The sequence below is a fragment of the Macrobrachium rosenbergii genome, chromosome 6, assembly GCF_040412425.1.
Source record: "Macrobrachium rosenbergii isolate ZJJX-2024 chromosome 6, ASM4041242v1, whole genome shotgun sequence".
Taxonomy (NCBI): domain Eukaryota; kingdom Metazoa; phylum Arthropoda; class Malacostraca; order Decapoda; family Palaemonidae; genus Macrobrachium; species Macrobrachium rosenbergii.
In genome coordinates, this window is record NC_089746.1 from 57864012 (window position 1) to 57883246 (window position 19235).

At 39.7% G+C, this 19235-nt stretch overlaps 1 protein-coding gene across 41 annotated transcripts in view; it reads right to left on the reverse strand.

The window, feature by feature from the left end:
• Positions 1 to 19235, reverse strand: part of PMCA (plasma membrane calcium-transporting ATPase 3) — a 476515-nt gene that overhangs the window by 169988 nt on the left and 287292 nt on the right. For 12 of the 41 annotated variants that reach the window (XR_010853417.1, XR_010853401.1, XR_010853402.1 and 9 more), the window contains one exon: positions 7485 to 7533. The exons of 22 other annotated variants lie outside the window; for them this stretch is intronic. The gene's annotated coding sequence lies outside the window, so the exon portion shown is untranslated. The remainder of the gene's footprint in view (positions 1 to 7484; positions 7534 to 19235) is intronic. 7 more of the 41 variants (XR_010853408.1, XR_010853411.1, XR_010853412.1 and 4 more) reach the window with 1 other exon arrangement.

Consider the following 19235-nt stretch of genomic DNA (forward strand, 5'->3'; position numbering starts at 1 on the left):
TGCGACTCCATCCCATTTCCATAATGAAATCAGGTCATTCCTTGGAGCTTATTGTGATGACGTGGACTTCGCCAAGTAATAATATCTTTTCTTTTCCTCTTTTCAGATCAATAAGCGGAGCCAATCAATTATTGTTTCCCTACACTGACACTACCGTGTATTCCGTAAAGGATTGCACTGCAAGCTAAAGGATTTTTTAGTGTTCTTCCATATGAAGGTTGGCTTATTTTTCATTTCAAATAATAATAATAATAATAATAATAATAATAATAATAATAATAATAATAATAAGAATATGCAGTACATAAAATAAAGATCATACATCCTTCCAAACTTGTGTGCATTTTGCTAAAAACTATAACTGCACCATACGTTTAATAATGATCACGATGACTGGAGCGTACGCGATGTCTTATCCAAGACCACTTAACTAAGCAATCACAACTCTCCAGACGGCCTCCACGAATTCCACATCATATTCTGTCACCGGCCGACGGCTCATTCTGGAAGGGGGACATCCGAAACGTGTTTCATCTTCGCAATTGTAAAAGCCCCGAAAACCCGTATTCTGTCCAAATGGTTTCCTGCATAATTAATGAGCAGGCGAGCGAGCCCCCTATCGAATCTGTGTATGCAGTGAATACGTATGACAGATTATAGGTCAGTGTTAAAGGAGAACTGCCACTAACGAGAGCGTTCGATTCTAATTACAACTTATGCTGGAAAGAGCAACATTAATATTTGAGGCCATGACGGGGGGTAACTTTGGACACCCTCGTTTACTTCCAGCCTTATTTTTAAGCAGGGCTGGACTTGGGGATATAGGTTATTCAGCCCATATATACATGTAACTGCAGTATGACATACACGACTTTGTATGCGCGCATACAAACGGCAAATCAGTTTTTTTACAGACGTCAACTATTCAAAACTCTAAAATTTCATTCTTCCATATAAGGTAAAAGCATATCAGAACACACGGAAAAAACACGTTCAAATGCCAAACAATTTCATACGTATATAACCTAATTAAAATCCATAAAAAAAAAGTCCATATATGTTAGTTCATGACATATTACATGGTCTGCAAAAATAATATTCTTCCAGTTGAATGCATAACGAGAGAGTGAAGAAAAACTAAAGGATCTTCAGCAGAACACTATACGATTATCAAAATTCTACCCGTCAGGAAGATTCAATACGAGAACATGAGGTTCAGGAAGGGTGGTCAGCCTGTCTTTCCCAATCGGATGCTAAATCCTAAGACGTCGAAAGGTGAGGACCTCCAAAGATAACAGTACAAATTTCAATACTGACGTCACAGCCTACTTGCGAGAACAGTGTTTCAAAAGGGAATAATGCCATAGACCTCCTTTATCGCTTTGCAGAAATAATGACGCGGAGAGAGAGAGAGAGAGAGAGAGAGAGAGAGAGAGAGAGAGAGAGAGAGAGAGACGCGTTAACAGGGACATTTATATTCTCTTGGCAATAAAAGATCTCGAAGCAGTTCCGATCCCGATTTTTTACGAGAGCTTACAGAAGTAGGCCGGTCGCTTGCGCGCATAAAATGGAGGGAGGTCTGGGCATACGAACTGACACTACCAGCTGGTTTGTTATTATAACAAACCTTGCAACAAACCCTGGCAGCTTAGTACATGCGGCATTAAGTCATAATAAGGCCTATAATAAGCCCAAAAGTCATTTTTACTGACTGTCTGTTCATTAACGATAAAGCACGGATTATAGTGTTCTTTAATACCATTTCCATGGCCATTATTCACTTTTCAAAGGTCATGTCCTGAAAGGAGTGAATGTAAAATTCATAATCACTGACAGAAATCTGAAATAATCATAAAGGTACAACGTTCGAGGAGAAATACAAAGATTTTTATTGCAGACCCATTTCATCCTAAATTTATAGATAATCAAAGAAGTCGACTTGTCACTCCTATATAATATAGTATATGTGTGTGTACGTATGTTTATATTTATATATATATATATATATATATATATATATATATATATATATATATATATATATATATATATATATATATATATTTATATATATATATATATATATATATATATATATATATATATATATATACACACACACACACATATATACATACATTCTCAAATATTTTCATTTTTTTACAAGTAACGACAACTTACTTTTAACTTCTAATATCGTGTCTGCAAGTTCCCGTCGTGTATCTACACCTCACAACTACTAAAAATAAAAACTGAGTTTTGCATAAAGGTAACGGCTTGCCTTTACAACAGGTGGGCGTTTAATGCAGCTTGCCCAAATCCTAGCACGGCCTGGTGTGAGTGGTAATGAGTCCAAGTGAGGTGCGTAAGAACATAAGTCGCATAATACCATCATTATTATCACTCTCACAAGCAGGGAAGTCCCTACAAGCTGTGACAATGAGTGACGTCATCAAAAACGTCGGCGATACCAGCTCAAACAAGACAAGACTGGCTCTTGTACAATTCCAGGAAAAACGAGGATCGTATCCTGAATATTCACAAATGCCAAGAGGCAAATAGAAGCTGCTACACGAGATCAATAACGATGAACAAAATAACAGCATAATGGCATCTTGTATTATCAATCGAATAAGTTTTACATCATACTGAGAAATGTTGTAAAACTTTTGTAGGTTCATGGCTACAATAGCTTCCCCTATTTTGTCAATAAGGTAACTAAAACGCTGACACCAACATAATTCGTGCGTTTTCCCCCTTCACTGTGTTATCTGCCATTAACGAAAGTAACACGATTCAAGTGATTTCAATAGTTTTTCGGAACGAAATATCTTTGTGGTTCCATTTTGCAGTGGTTTGGGTTACCCAAACATCGACGACGGGAAATTGCACCTACTCTATGGAATAACATGTGACTTTCAAGTGTACACGTTTACGTAAACGCTTCTGACGTTTACACCTTCCTTCCCATTTTGGTTCGGGGTTTTGTGACACACTGCTGTTCATGCGTGCATTATCTTCATTTGTTAGTACATGCATCCTTCAAATGATTACTATTTTCTTCTTTGTTTGCCGTGGATGCCTGCATTCAAAGTTAATGGATTATGTATTCCACTATACGAATGCTTAAGCACTCAAAAAAAAAAAAAGTGTACCTCAGTTTTATCAGACCACTGAGCTGATTAACAGCTCTCGCACTCACAAAATAAATGATAAACATAAACAGAACAGAATTTAGGCCAAAGGCCAAGCGCTGGGACCCATCAGGTCATTCAGCGCTGAAACGGAAACCGACAGTAAAAAAGGTTTGAAAGGTGTAACAGGAGGAAAACCTCGCAGTTGCACTACGAAGCAATTGTCAGAGAGAGTGGAAAGTAAGACGGAAGAAAGAGAATATGAACCTGTGAACGGAGGCGGTACAGTATAAGGAATGAAAGGCGTTGCAGCTAAGGGCCGAAGGGACGCTGCAAAGAACCTAAAATAATGCCTGCGGAGATAAAAATATGAATAATTTTATGCATCATAATCTCCCACGTAATTCCGCGCAAGTAGCATCAAATACTTTGATCACATACGTGTAAACAAGATAAGGGAAAGAACCCGACAGGCTCTACTATCTTTCTGAAGCTGCTTTATTGTTTTACAAACAGAAATATATAACTGTCTCGGCGTCTTTCGCTACGTTTTCTGGCGGGCTCGAATATTTTTGGCTTACCAAGCTTTGGCACCCGCGAAGATCTCGTGTATGTGTGCGTGTGTGCGTGTGTGTGTGTGTGTGTATCAGTGGGGGTGGGTAGGAGATTTTCGACCCCTTGTTTCAAGGAACAAAAATTGTAAATGACGCTCGTTACTTGCAAGTCTCTGGGCAATTTCCGGCCCCGTTGTTCTGAAAATAGCCAAACTGTTTACAATATGTTTCAGTGATTTCCGTGCGATTCATTCTGAAGTGTCTTCTTGATTGCGCACGCACACATACCCACACACACACACACACACAGTTGTTACATACTGATAAAATTTCTTTAATTGAAAATACAATATGTTTCACTGATTCCAGTGCGATTCATCTTGAATTGATCAGAGAGAGAGAGAGAGAGAGAGAGAGAGAGAGAGAGAGAGAGAGAGAGAGAGAGAGAGAGAGATTACATACTGATCAAGTTTTCTTCAATTGAAAATGACCTAAATTTCTAAGACTCCTTAAACAATACATTAAAGACCCTCGTAAGGGGTAGTGCGGTCAGTTCACCTCATGCGGTGCACTGTAGGCATTACTTAAGGTTCTTTGCAGCGTGCCTTCGGCCCCTAGCTGCAGCCCCTTTCGTTCCTTTTACTGTACCTCCTTTCGTATTCTCTTTCTTCCGTCTTACTTTCCACCCTCTCCCAACAATTGATTCGCAAAGATTTTCCTCCTGTTACGCCTTTAGAACCTTTTACTGTCAGTTTCCGTTTCAGCACTTTGGCCTAAATTCTATATTCAGTTCAGTTCAGTACACACAGACTATAGCTATAGCACTCTCAAATGCCTCGGAATTCTCTAGTAACTGAAAGAGGAACAAAGGCATTGCACAGCTAAACAACCCACGTACGTGTAAAACTGGGCCCGCACAAAGGACGCCCGCAAAAGGGCCATATTCCATTTGCTGGTCACTGGGTTTTAAAGAAAGGATGCGAATTCCCCTGGGGCCGAATTCTTCCCGACTCATTGCCTTTCAAAAAGCGAAGTTGCATATCCCTAAGTCACGAGGGATTACCGAAAAGAAATCTTCCAATGCAACATCTTTAATATAAAAGACGGCTAAAATACAAAAATCTCCTACTTGGCAGAGAGAGAGAGAGAGAGAGAGAGAGAGAGAGAGAGAGAGAGAGAGAGAGAGAGAGAGAGAGAGAGAGATGAATTCCAAACTCCTTGAAATGGGGCAAGACGACTTTTAAGGTGCAGAGACGAGACGGGTATACCTGCCTTTCAAAGGTGTTGGGTCCTGACCTATGCAAAAGCAAATCGAAATTAATATTAACGATAAAAGGACCAAAAGATGACGGGGGATTAAATGGAAAACTTGAAGGATCGTCCCTCTGGAAATATATGTGAAAAACTGTAAAAAAATAAAAATAAAAAAATCAATCTTTATTATCTGTTCACCACGAAAACAGAAGTGAGCGCAAAAAACCAACTTTACATGAATGAAATAAGATTAAATTTAACAGAAAGGAAAAACGTAGGGCAGAATAGAGCTCTCACGAACAGGAGTGTTAGAAGCCTGGTTTGAAATGCTGCCTTATGGTGAAAAGACAGTTTCCCATTGCTTCGTAGGAGATAAAATCGTAAGATGAACAAAGGGACGAACCTGCAACGTGGGCCTGAAGGAGGATAAAGGGAGTTGCAACGAACTGCTCCGATTACAAATGAACTTGCATTTGCGAGGATAAAAGAGGAGAGAAAGCGAAAATAAATGGAAAGAAAAACCTGGATTAGTCACTAATTAAAGGGAAAGGGCTATTTTAAGATATGTTCAAAGGAGGAGAGGAAGGCAGGAAGCCAGCTAATTGATCTCGAGAATAAGCCACGTGACGAAATGAAGGGGAACTAAAAACCAAGTTTAAGTAAACACAATGGATGACAAAAGACTTGCCAGCGTGACACACAAAAAAAAAATAATAATAATAATAATGAGAATGCTGATAATGATGTCTGGCAGTAAGACGTCTTGATTTTTATTAATTTAATTTTTTTTTTTACTAACAGAACGAAAACTTTGACAACTCTATACTGGTGTGGTTTAGCTCTGTACTGAACACGGCATTTACCGGCCACCCTGGATTAAACACAAAAAGGATTATTAGGGGCTCACTTTTGAGAGAATAGAATTATGGAGTTTATAAAAACATTTTAGCAACCTGAAGCACCATTAAATAAGTAAGGAATCTAAGAGGTGTTTTTTATACGCTCCTCTAGACAAATTAGCATATAAGGAAAGCATCGTGTCAATTAATGCAGAGTGGCTCTGGACTTTTTTCTGTAAACAGATCTCATGATAACCTGGTTTAAGTACTAACCTTACGCAACTACCATTATGATTCCTATTCTATAAAACAGTTTCATTGAGACCACACGTCTCTACAGCTTGCAATACACAGTTGGATAAAAATGTCTCCACTAAAACAGCCTCTTGGGGAAAATGTCCTCCTTAAATTGCAATAATAAAAAAATATTACTTTACAGCTGCTTTACAATAATTAAAGTGGCTGGTATGATCCTCTGAACCGCCATCTTACTATCTCACCATCTAATAAAATCTATATATAGCATGCTGCGCGACGGCTGAGGCAAATAGCAATAAACTGGATATATATATCAGTAGGCGACTAGTTCATCGTAATTTTCATATACCAATTACTTTACGTTACATGATAATTTTGTTTTAGGCCAAATTATTTTGCATTTCTAAACATACTAGAATAAAGAACAATTACAATTATTCAAATTAAAACCATAAATACCGTAGCATGAAAACTAACTTTACACACATCTTTTTTTTCCGCATCTTTTTTTTTTTTTTTTGTAATACTCAACTCGTACATAAAAATACTACGTTAAATATCGACGGACGAAAGTCGTCAATTTACGGCAACTTTGCTGAGTGCAAAAGAATTAATTCATCTCTAACTTTGTTTTAGGTTAACTTATTTTGCTTTTATAAAAATACTAGAATAAAGAACAGTTACTCACAATAACAACATAAATAACGTAGCATGAAAACTAACTTTGCAAACATCTTTTTTTTTTGTAACACTCAACTGCATACAAAAAATATTACGTTAAATATCAACGGAAAGTCGTCAATGTACTGCAACTTTGCTGAGTGCAAAAGAATTAATTCATCTCTAAACACTAGTTCTTTTTTTTTTTTTTTTTTTTTTTTTTTTACAAAAGTGTAGACATTTTTCTTTCCAGTGAAATTCAACCCATCAATCTGATTTAAAATAAGAATGCTGAGGCAAATTACAAACATCAAGCTCTGAGATCACATCAAAATCACGAACTTATACAGAAAGACCCAAGAACTAAGCACAAAATAATCGGCGAGAAACAGTCTAATCTTGCAGTTACACACAGAAAAAAGTATGGATACACGTATGTGTATAAATATATAATATATATATAAAATATGTATATTTATATATGTATATGTGTGTGTTATATTGTATATATATATATATATATATATATATATATATATACACACACACACACACATACATATAATCTTTATGAAACTTCCAGTACTCGAATCATCTTTGCATTAAAAGCGAGGAAATGACGTTTCTAAAAATTCAGTATCATTCACATTCCCGTGTATATACTCTAATACTCAAAACAGCAAAGGATATCTCAGTCTACTGACATGGCTCTCTAACTGTGAGCAAAGGACTAAGAGAAGCTATGGTTATCATCATGCTAGAACAAAAGAGAAAAATCAACATACTGTATGTGTCCGGATATTTACCACGCTCTCACTGCGAATTCCACCATACCTGTAAAACGGAAAAGAGGAGATGCATGTGAGAACTGAATCGCACAGGAATGGAATATAGAACTTTACCAGACCACTGGCTGATTAACAGCCTTGCGCTGGGACCTAAGAACCATTTGAGGTCACTCAGCGCTGAAAGGGAAAATGATAGTCGAAAGATCTGAAAGGCGTGACAGGAGGAAAACCTCGCAGTTGCACTACGAAACAATTGTTACGAGAGTGTGGAAAGTAAGACGGAAGGACGAGAATATGAACAGAGGTACAGTGAAAGGAATGAAAGGGGTTGCAGCTAGGGGGCGAAGGGATCCTGCAAAGAGCCTTAAGTGATGCCTACAGTGCACCACATGAGGTGCACTGACGGCACTAACTCCCTACGGGGACTGAATCTATAAACGTTGAGTACACTTATCACTTCTACCGAAAAATGATTCAAGAGTAATATCACAATCAATTAAACTGAGAGAGAGAGAGAGAGAGAGAGAGAGAGAGAGAGAGAGAGAGAGAGAGAGAGAGAAATCCATTTCTTCGACCTCTCTTAAAAACACTGCCAATAATGAATTTAAATAAACATGTCGCTTAAATAAATCTGCTTGCATCTTTGTACACCCACTCATAGTCAAGGTTTGCAATACTGTACAAAATCTACAGGACTGAGTTGGTTTCACGTTACATTACGAACATACACACACACACACACACACAAAAAACACACACACACAAAGAATCCTTCAGCTACAGTACAAAGCCCACTTCTATGTAATACGAGCCTTGTCCCATTAAGTTTGCCTCTGGCATCGCTTATCCCAGTAGTCAAGAAACTCGAAATTCAAACATCATTATTTCGGCAAATAGTGGGGAGCGAGAAAAATTAAACGAACTATTGTGTCAATGGAGAGAGAGAGAGAGAGAGAGAGAGAGAGAGAGAGAGAGAGAGAGAGAGAGAGAGAGACTATCACCTGGTCGATGTTATCTCATTTTCAATGAAAAGGTAGAGGAATAATTTAACGAGAGCAATTTCAGTTTTTCTTATATTTTTTCCCTTCTCGTCTTCACCCTCTCCAACCCCAGATGCGACCCCTATCAGTCGATCAACAATCAGGTACACGCTTAGGTCAACAGAGAGACAATAATCATAAGGAAAGGCTAATTCGACAAAAAAAAAAAAAATGTGATTACATGGTTAGAACAACAGAAATGTCAAAAGTAATGAGCATACACCGTTCCTTCCTCGTCCGGGGCTGGACCCAAGTCTCCTTGGTTGTGAGCCAAGAGTGCTACCAATACACTTCGTGGAGAGAGAGAGAGAGAGAGAGAGAGAGAGAGAGAGAGAGAGAGAGAGAGAGAGAGAGAGAGAGAATTTTTCATGAATGGTTTCAATCCAGTGGAGCAAAGATTATTTCGTCGAGGCACTCCCGTTTGGATGCGCTCTCTCTCTCTCTCTCTCTCTCTCTCTCTCTCTCTCTCTCTCTCTCTCCATCCAAATGTAACCCACAACAGTCGACGAAAAATTAAGTATGTGATTAACTGCTTACTGAATTTTATGTTTCGTGCTCATTCGTTCCTCCTCGTCCGGTTCCTGTTCGTGAATTGAACGTGGATCATCCAGTTGTGAACTAGATGCGCTACCACAAGGACCAGAATTGAGAAAGAGAGAGAGAGAGAGAGAGAGAGAGAGAGAGAGAGAGAGAGAGAGAGAGAGAGAGAGAGGACGCAATCCATACCATTGGTAAAATATCCAGAACAAGTGAAATGAGCTGTAATTATCAGTGCCAGAATATTATCATCGCTAATAGCACTTATATGTTTTATAAAGTTCGGAGGTCAATAAAGGTGCAATGTCATTAGCGAATAAGATCGAGTTGGGGCCTGGGGAAAATAATCAGCCTCGCAATTAAATAGGGATTAACGTCGCCAGAATATCCGAGACTCGGTTTTTGTTCTCAAGTTACACAGAATGTTTTCACAAATTCACTCTGTTTGCTCAAAGCCTGCCTGCCTCTCTCTCTCTCTCTCTCTCTCTCTCTCTCTCTCTCTCTCTCTCCGCTAAAGCGGGCGCGCGCGCAAAATGAAAATTGTCAATAAGCCTAAACGAAGACAAGCGCTAATGGAGCATCATATTGTATCCAGCTTCATCCTCATTGTGGGCTGGGCACTTCTTCCATGGAGAGGAGGTTCCTGTTATAGATGGTAAGGGTGAGGGAAAATAAGAGAATCAAAACCGGAGAGAGAGAGAGAGAGAGAGAGAGAGAGAGAGAGAGAGAGAGAGAGAGAGAGAGAGAGAGACTGTGGTCACAGAGACAAGTGCTGTAAGCCTCTCCAGCAATCAGCCGTCTGTTTGGTGAAGCCGTGTTCAAATATTGACTGAGGAACGTAAAATGAGAAGCACGTTTCTAAAGGTAAAGGAAGAGGTCTCTCTCTCTCTCTCTCTCTCTCTCTCTCTCTCTCTCTCTCTCTCTCTCTCTCTCTCTCTCTCTCATAAATTTATATTTCCCTAAATCTAGATAATGTTTCTTCCTTGAGAGAAATAACGACAGAACGATCAAGAACCCGGAGCAAGAGAGAAGAAGAACCATTGATATATTCACATCAAATTAAGGATGTATATATTTCCAGTTAGCCACATCGCGACAATATGCCTCTCCGTTCAATACTGGTGAATAACTTCTAATTGCAGTGATACCTTCTGTAATAACTCAAGAACTTTTATTATAACTACAAGGTCAAAGTACCATGAAAGCAATCAAAAAGGCAGCAATACTACTGTAAATAATTTTCCATGTTCCAGTATCATATTCTCCTAGCCTGGAATTCTTGGCATTTCTGAAAATCTTCAGCAGGTGCCCGACAATCAAGCAGAATGCCCTAGGTCACCCGATTCTGAAAGATTAGCGTTTTACTCCACTTTCACCCCTCAAGGACGAAAAACCTCGAACTGTAATGACTAGACTCACCAACCTTGAAACCGACAGCCTAAAGTGTCGAAGTAAACCTCACATGAAGCATCTACTGAGGTCATAAAAACCAAACTCGAGTTACCGAACAATTAGTTTTTGTGATAATTGTTACTGCCAAAGAAGCCGCTCAATTTGGCAACTTAGCAACTGATTGATTTAGTTAAATCATGTGTCGCACTGACTATGGCTGGCAACGCCAAATTGGTTTGACTATTCAGCATAAAAGGAAATCTTCACATGTGCGATACGATTCCCCCGTCAAATTAGTGTTAAGGCAATCACGAGACGCAAACACTCGTTCTTAATTTCAACCCTCCCCCTCCAAAACACGTGAAATTAAAGAACACAAACTGAAAATATAGAAAAACATGCATCTAAAGAGTGCGTGAAAAACACACCCAACGCTATCATTTTATTAGTACAAAATTGGTTCGATACCTACATAAAACCTCGGTGAAACACCGCCGTAGGGATATGTGGCTGGGATAATTGAATGGTTTCATGTCAAATGGTGACACCATGCCAAAGGCCATCGCTCAGATAGAGAGAGGGAGCATGTTTACAGTTTAGTCACTGCTGGTTTTAGTTTTCTGTAAAAGAAAACTATTGAGATGGCTTTGTGTGTCCGTCGGCACTTTTTCTGTCCGCTCTCAGATCTTAAAAACTACTGAAGCTAGTGGGCTACAAATTAGTATGTTGATCATCCAGCCTCCAATCATCAAACACACCAAATTGCAGCCCTCTAGCCTCAGTAGTTTTTATTTTGTTTAAAGTTAAAGTTAGCCATGATCGTGCGTCTGGCACCGCTATAGATGCCAACAACACAGGCCACCACCGGGCCGTGGCTGAAATTTTCATGGGCCGCGGCTGAGAGCTTAATGGGCCGCAGCTGAGAGTTTCATACAGCATTATACGCTGAACAGAAAACTCGGTTGCGCCGAAGAAACTTCGGTGCATTTTTTTCTTGTTTTTTCCTGTTAGTATTATCTATCTATAACCGGATTCACAAAAGACAGACTATGCTAAACACCTGCGAAATGATAACATTATTTTCAAGAAATTCTTAATTTCCTGTAGTAAAAAATCAAGCAGAATTCAAATTGGCCAGTGCCAAGATATTCTTCGACTTTTCGTTGCAAAACCGAGAAACAATACAGAGAAACAAAACCGCGGAGCGGTCTTCCTGGCACACTCATGAACGCCGATGCGAAAGTATGAGGGAGGCAGAAATGCCACTTTTAAATCCCTTGCCGCACTGTCTTAATCTTTCTCATTTCTCAACTGCTGTTCTTCATTAAGTATAACTTCACTTCTCTGCTGCTGAAGACTGCATTTTACTATGCTTCTCTTTCTTACCTCATTTTTACTACAACACACAACAGTATTCTATGCCACTGGAGCTTGCTTTGGAAGTTAATTACAATTTATTTCGTATCATCATAAATTATAATTACAATAACCAAAATATAGTCTTGACACCCTAAAGAACTGACTTCAAAATCCTCAACGGTTTAAGTCGGCTACCAAATGCAAAAACTCCCAGTACATGCCAAAACAGCAAGGTGATTTTTTTCCTAGGCTTGCTGGTGTGGTGGCAACAGTGTGTTGTCCAAAATCAATATGCTTCGTGCCCCGGGGGTAGGGGAAACAACCCTACCCACAATACTTGAGGTTTCTTGGTATGCTCGGGTCTCACGAGTCTCGCGGCACAGCACGGAGAAAGTAATTCAAAGAAAGGCTTTAAGATCTCAAAAATGTCCATGAGTGGGTTAGGCTATATTTAATGACAATATTAAAATTTGTTTACTAATACTGAGCTGCATGTCAATGTTCATAATCACTTAAAAATATCAGGACGTGCAAAAAGACCTTTAAATCATCTACTGTAGCAGAGCAGAAACCTGTTTGTGTAAAAAGACCTTTAAATCATCTACTGTAGCATAACAGAAACCTATGCCTTTAACGCACTTGAAACTTGGAAAAAAAAACCAAAGTTCCTCATCAATATCAAGGAAATAAATCGAAAAATACACATTCATTATTGATTTATAAACTCCTATGTCCCACGAAGAAATTCAAAGTCAGCCAAGAATGCGAATCGCCAAGATCATCTAAACAAAATAGGCAAGGGATCTTTAACACACAACTCCATATGATACATCTGTAGAGCGGATGGCTGTCTCTCTCTCGGTATGCCGCCACAGATAACCGTCGAAGGTGGGTAAAGGAGGCTTCGAAATGAACAAAGGAAGGAAGGAAGGAAGCAAGGGAAAAGAATGAAGGTGGAGGGGGAGGAGAAGGAGGGGGGGGGGAGAAAGAGGGGGAGGGAGATTCATAGCACGAGGAGTTTACATTGTAGGGAAGGCAAGACAAGCACCTCGATGGGTGGTGCATGGGGCCGCCCACATGGAGGGTGAATGTAGAGAAAGGTCCGGAATGGGTGGGAGGAGGAGGAGGAGGGGGGAAAGAGGAGGGAGTAAAAGGTAAGGATTGTGGGTAGTCAGGAGTTTAAAAAGACAGTGTGTGCCAACTACTTTCTTTATATGGATGCGAGAAGCCTCTAAAACCCCCCCAAAACTCCTTTGGCTCTCCGCCCTACTCTGCTGCTGCTGCTTCTGCTGCTAGTCATCGATGCCGACGCCGTCACAAACACCCCTTCGCCCAGAACCCCAAAAGCGCCCCCAGGCATCATCCCCAACTCCACCACTGGCACCGAGCTCTCTCTCTCGCTCTCGCTCTCTCTCTCTCTCTCTCTCTCTCTCTCCCGTTTCCACCCGAGGCCTCCCTCACTCTCATGAACCGCCCCAACTGTCATCCTCCTTGGGGCTTCATCTGGCACTTATCCATTCTTCCCTTCCTCTTGGGGTCTTGTCATCTCTTTTCGGATGCTCCTGCTATACTGCCTCCCAACTCTTTCCTTTCCTTTCCCTTCCCCGGCAATGGTTCTCGTGAAACAAAAGATGTACGCCGGTAACGTATCTTGGACGCATAAGCAAATGCATGCTATCGATACAGCGATGTTCTCAACTGTTCCCTTATATATACATGCACGAGTATATACATACGCATACATACAAGTACATAATATTATATATATATATATATATATATATATATATATATATATATATATATATATATATATATATATATATATACACACAGTCTGTGTGGTCAAATGTATTTCATCCGCGTAACATAGGCATCATCCAAGATAAAATGCGTAAAAAGTTAATAAAAAAAAAATTAATCGCATGAGAACTCCTAAAAGTAAACCAATACGAGTGACATGCACAATCAGGAAAGGAAAAAGCACACTGCACAGTGCACGAGGGTCTGAGAGGCTGCAAAAGCCTGGCGGTTACATAACGAGACATATTTCAGATTCGTCTAAGGTCAGCAAACGGGCTCGGATCACTCTACTACACTGACATACTGTACAGTAGATTGCTTCTCCTCACATGGTGACTTTCTACACTCACGTCTTCCTTCAAAATCTGATTTTTGTTTTTTTCACTTTTTTACTCTGAAATCTGACTCCCTCAGCTTTAAAATCTGATATTTGCTTTTAAAATCCTGAATGCTTTAGAATATGAATATTGATCTCAAAATCTGTTTTACTTTCAAACCTTATTTTCTACTTGAAACAGATTTTTTTTTAACTTTTAAATCTTTACTTTTACTTTTAAATTGAACTTTTACGCTAAAAGCTCCCCTGTTTTGCTGTAAAGTTAAACTGATTGTGATGAAATAATCCACACGTTACGGAATATTAGTTAATTAAGAAAATCTGTTCGTTTTTCTTATTTTTATCATGAAAGCAAACGCTGCTAAAACAAAACCACGACCCTGAGTCGCAAATTTTACAGTCTTCACAAAACTCCGAACATAAATTACATTTCGGGTCTTCAGCCTGATCCTCACGACTTGAATTACTTTTCTTTTATGTTCTTCCTTTCTCTACGTCAATACTGAGCACTGCGATTCCATCGGTCCGTGCTTCGACCTCCCTCCGATCACGTAATTATAAACAGAAGAAATAGAAATGGGTGCGGGGGAAGGGGGGGGGTGGTAGAAGTCAGGCTACATTAACCCATCTTGTGTGACAATACCACACCAGGCTCCCACTCGTGACTCGCCTTCACTCTGGCTCAACACCAGATGACATCAACAACATCCTCATCATGACTTAAGTCTTCTCCGACAACAACACACGGAGAGAAGACGACACCGTCAATTCATATATTACTATACAAAAGCTATATATATAAATAAATAAATAAAATAAATAAATTAAATATATATACACATATCCCATGCAGCACGAAGGGACGCATGCTTGAGAATATTATAAAATCCACGTCAGGAGGTGAGTGAAAACCGGGACTTTGGACAAGCACTCTCGTACTTGTTCAAAGTCCGGTTTTCACCACCTTCTGACGTGGATTTTTAAATAATATATATATATATATATATATATATATATATATATATATATATATATATATATATATATATATATATATATATAAATATATATATATATATAAACAGCAGCGGATGTATACTGTTGCTTTTCCTGTAAAGCCCACTTTAAAAAATTTTCACTTACTGTGTGACAAACGCGGCGCACTATGCGCTACTTTGCTTTACTTTTCACTTCTTCGCCTTCTGTAAAATTGATATATACAGCTCTAATTTCCTCTTCTCATTTAAGAACACATCCTCTGAACGAGCCCTGCGGAAACCTAGAACTCTAGAAACGCTTTACGTACATCACAGCACTCCACCTCAGAATGGAATGTTCCGACAGTGGTCAAGCCAAATGACCAGTACAGTATTTACTTCATCAAATGGCTCAGGTTACGAATGGCATATTCTTGTCAATACGCAGGACAGATATCGAGTACTTTTTCGTCACTGGTGGTCACGCAATCCCGTATGGATACGAAAGCCCTTACAGATCATTCATGAGTATGTTCGAGTGTATTTGTACTTTTATTATGTAATGAAATACCGATAACCCTGTCTAACTGTTTATAGGCCCAATACGTACAGACATGAATCTTTAGGTTTTTGCTATACAGTACACATGTTTGGTGATACACCCAACCCTCAGAGCCATTGACCTAAGTTCATTTGCCAACGTTTCCCGGGGAGAGACGTCACTTTAGTTACTTTTCTGAACAACAAAGTCTCAAATGGCCACAATATAGAGAAAAATGGCAAATCTCCTGTTTTTCAGTTTTCGTCCGTGAATGGTCGTATTTTATTATTTGAACAAAAGGGAACGGAGGAAACTGAGGTGGCGTTCCCATTTCTTAAAAGAAACCATCATTAGGAGATTTGGGGTGCATCGTTCTCCGCGCTAGGCTGCATGTTGAATCTGCAAGAGTTACAAATCTTCCAGAGGCGTCATTAACTGAAGAGTCCACAAATTCTCCAAAGGCGTCATTAACTGAACGAGGACAAGCCTTTAAAGGGCACCATTAACCAAAGGATCGACAAATCTCAAAGAAAAAGATCTAAGTTAAGTATATCTTAGTTTAACCAGACCACTGAGCTCATTAACAGCTCTCCTAGGGCTGATCTACGACAACGCTTCAATTCTATACAAGACTAGCTCTAAATCCTTCATGTTAAGTCGGGCTGAATAGCAGTGATCAATTAATGGAAGTTAGCAGTTAAGATATCCCTTCATTCTCATGTTTTCGTCTTATTTCAATTTTGATTCCCATATAAACATTCTTTTTTTTAAGGCCAATAGGCTTACAATTTAATTGAAGCCAATGGCAATTTAGATTTGTTCGATATGAATGTTTCCCTATTTGCAATAATAATAATAATAAATAATATAAATAATAATAATTAAATGCATGTGAGAATAGAAGTCACAACTTAAGGCTAATCTAAGTATCACAACATCCATACCTAAGCAGAAGGCTTCGGGGGATGATACGACACAAGACCTCTTCGATACTAAGAGGAAGAAGAGAGTTCGAAGATCCATGCTTACGTAAGACCAAATAGGCCTCTCCATCTTATCTATAAAGTCTCTCTCTCTCTCTCTCTCTCTCTCTCTCTCTCTCTCTCTCTCTCTCTCGTAAACTGTAGACAGCCCCCTTCTCTCACTCTGCTATTATTAGGCCAACGGATTCGTTGTGTTTTGAGGGTGAAGCGAGAGGATATAAATAGAGGGAGTGGAGGGGAGGGAAGGGTTACGAACTTCCCTTTAGAGAAAGGGTTAAGCTCTTACGGGGAGGGATTACCATTACCTTTTATTTCTGACTTATTTACATGAGGTGAGGCGCGGCGTTCAATTAAGGCGTGCGTTAGTCGACGATGAAGATATTGAAAATAAATACCTGTTTAAGAAATTATCCTGCAATTATATAAGATATACTCACGCCTACACTAATCGTCAATATTTGTTGGGAGGAACAAATTAACCATCCATGTTTGCTCAGAAGAGTCCAGAGGTCCACGCCAAGCCACGCATTTCCTTGAACACTGACCATACTTAAGAAAGGGCCCGTGCTGGCAAAAGGCCAACTTGATCAGCACCAACCAACAAACGCACAAACTTGGGAATGCCTGTAAATGTAAACATACAAAAACAGGGAGGACAGAAGCCTATCTTAACATCGCGACAGCCGAATTTTGTACATCGTAGAGAATCTCCAGGCTATCAGGACCAAGGTCAAAGGTCAGGGACCAAGGGTGTGGACCATGACATCACGTGGTTTTCTTCCTTCCTCTGGTTTCTGGATTTAACTTTCGATCTTCAGGGAAACCTTCTTCCCCAGACGTACTTAATCAATTCCAGACTTCTGGTACAGATTTACTCCACGTCACGATACAAGAGCTACGGAAGAATCTAACCTCACTCAATCAAAGCACTTGAGAAATCTATCATTAATGCTGCCAGGTTGTTAGTGCGGGTTCATACATCCACTACAGGCATGGTGATAATGCTGTAAGACTGTAATTCTGGGCATATTTTTCTCCGGTTTAGGCGTGAGAAGCAACACGAAACGAATACCCCCTCTCGCCAATGTTTCAGATATTCGCTTGGCATTCATTGGGATTTAGAACACAGTCGGAAAACTTTCAACCTGACCATCTTCCACAAGCTTTAATTTACGAGAAAACCTCATCCAACTCGTCCCAAGAGTCGACACCCCCTCCACGCCAAAGGCCAAGCACTGGGACCTATGAGATCATTTAGCGCTGAAACGGAAATGGACAGTAAAAGGTTTGAAAGGTGTAACAGCAGGCAAACCTCAAAGCAGCTGCACTATGAATCAATTGTTAGGAGAGGGTGGAAAGTAAGATGGAAGAGAGAGAATACGAAAGGAGGTACAGTAAAAGAAACGAATGGGGTTGCGATACGGGGCTCTCCATGTTGATGTGTCACAGGCCACAAAAGGCCACAAAGTCTTTTGCCAGACGCCTTTCACTTCCTCCAATGCAAAACCAAGTCACAGTCTTCCTTGCAATGCCCAACAAGGTCAACGGAGACTATTTTCGGGGCTTCGGTGCATTAGATTTCAAAGCTCGTTAACTTCAAGCGAGACTGTAATACCACTTTAAAGCGCATTGTTATACCGACTAATTGATTCAGATTATCTATTCATGTTATTTCCGTCTTTATTGTGTCCATTATCTTCGTCGGTTCTGTCCCCGTAAGGGGGTAGTGCTGTCAGTGCACCCCACGTGTTGTACTGTAGGCAGTAACTCGAGGGTATTTGCGGCGCCCCTTCGAGACCCTAGCTGCATCTACCTTTTCAGCCTTTTATTTTACCTCCATTCCTGCTTCCTTTCTTCAATCTTGCTGTTCAACCTCTCTAATTAACGCTTCTTAGAGCAAAGAGGGATTTTCTCGCAGTTCCACCTTCAGAGCCTTGTCCCTTAAGTATAGCTATAGTTTAACCAGACCACTGACCTGATGAACAGCTGTCCTAGGGCTGGCCCGAAGGATTAGATTTATTTTACGTGGCTAAGAACCAATTGATTACCTAGCAACGGGACCTACCGCTTATTGTGGAATCCGAACCACATTATAGCGAGAAATGAATTTCTATCACCAGAAATAAATTCCTCTTATTCTTCATTGCCCGGTCGGAGATTCGAACTCGCGGCCAGCAGAGTGCTAGCTGAGAAAGGAACCCACCTGCCCAGTGAGGAACTACCTTTATTTTTTTGCTGTATAAGCACTCCAAACTCCCTCTTTTCACTGTATTAAATGGCCGAAAGCGCCTCACAGCTTGGCTTGACAACCTAAATTTCATAAAATCAAATCATTTCGTCAGTTCTCTCACCAACTACTCTTTCGTTTTAATCTCTATTCTGTGCAACTTCCTTTGTGAATTTAATGAATTTCTTCTTTTCTGTGCAACTTCCTTTGTGAATTTAATGAATTTCTTCTTTTCTGTGCAACTTCCTTTGTGAATTTAATGAATTTCTTCTTTTCTGTGCAAGTTCCTTTGTGAATTGAATGAACTTCTTCTTTTCTGTGCAACTTCCTTCGTGAATTTAATGAATCTCTTCTTTTCTGTGCAAGTTCCTTTGTGAATTTAATGAATTTCTTCTTTTCTGTGCAAGTTCCTTTGTGAATTGAATGAACTTCTTCTTTTCTGTGCAAGTTCCTTTGTGAATTGAATGAACTACTTCTTTTCTGTGCAACTTCCTTTGTGAATTTAATGAATTTCTTCTTTTCTGTGCAAGTTCCTTTGTGAATTGAATGAAC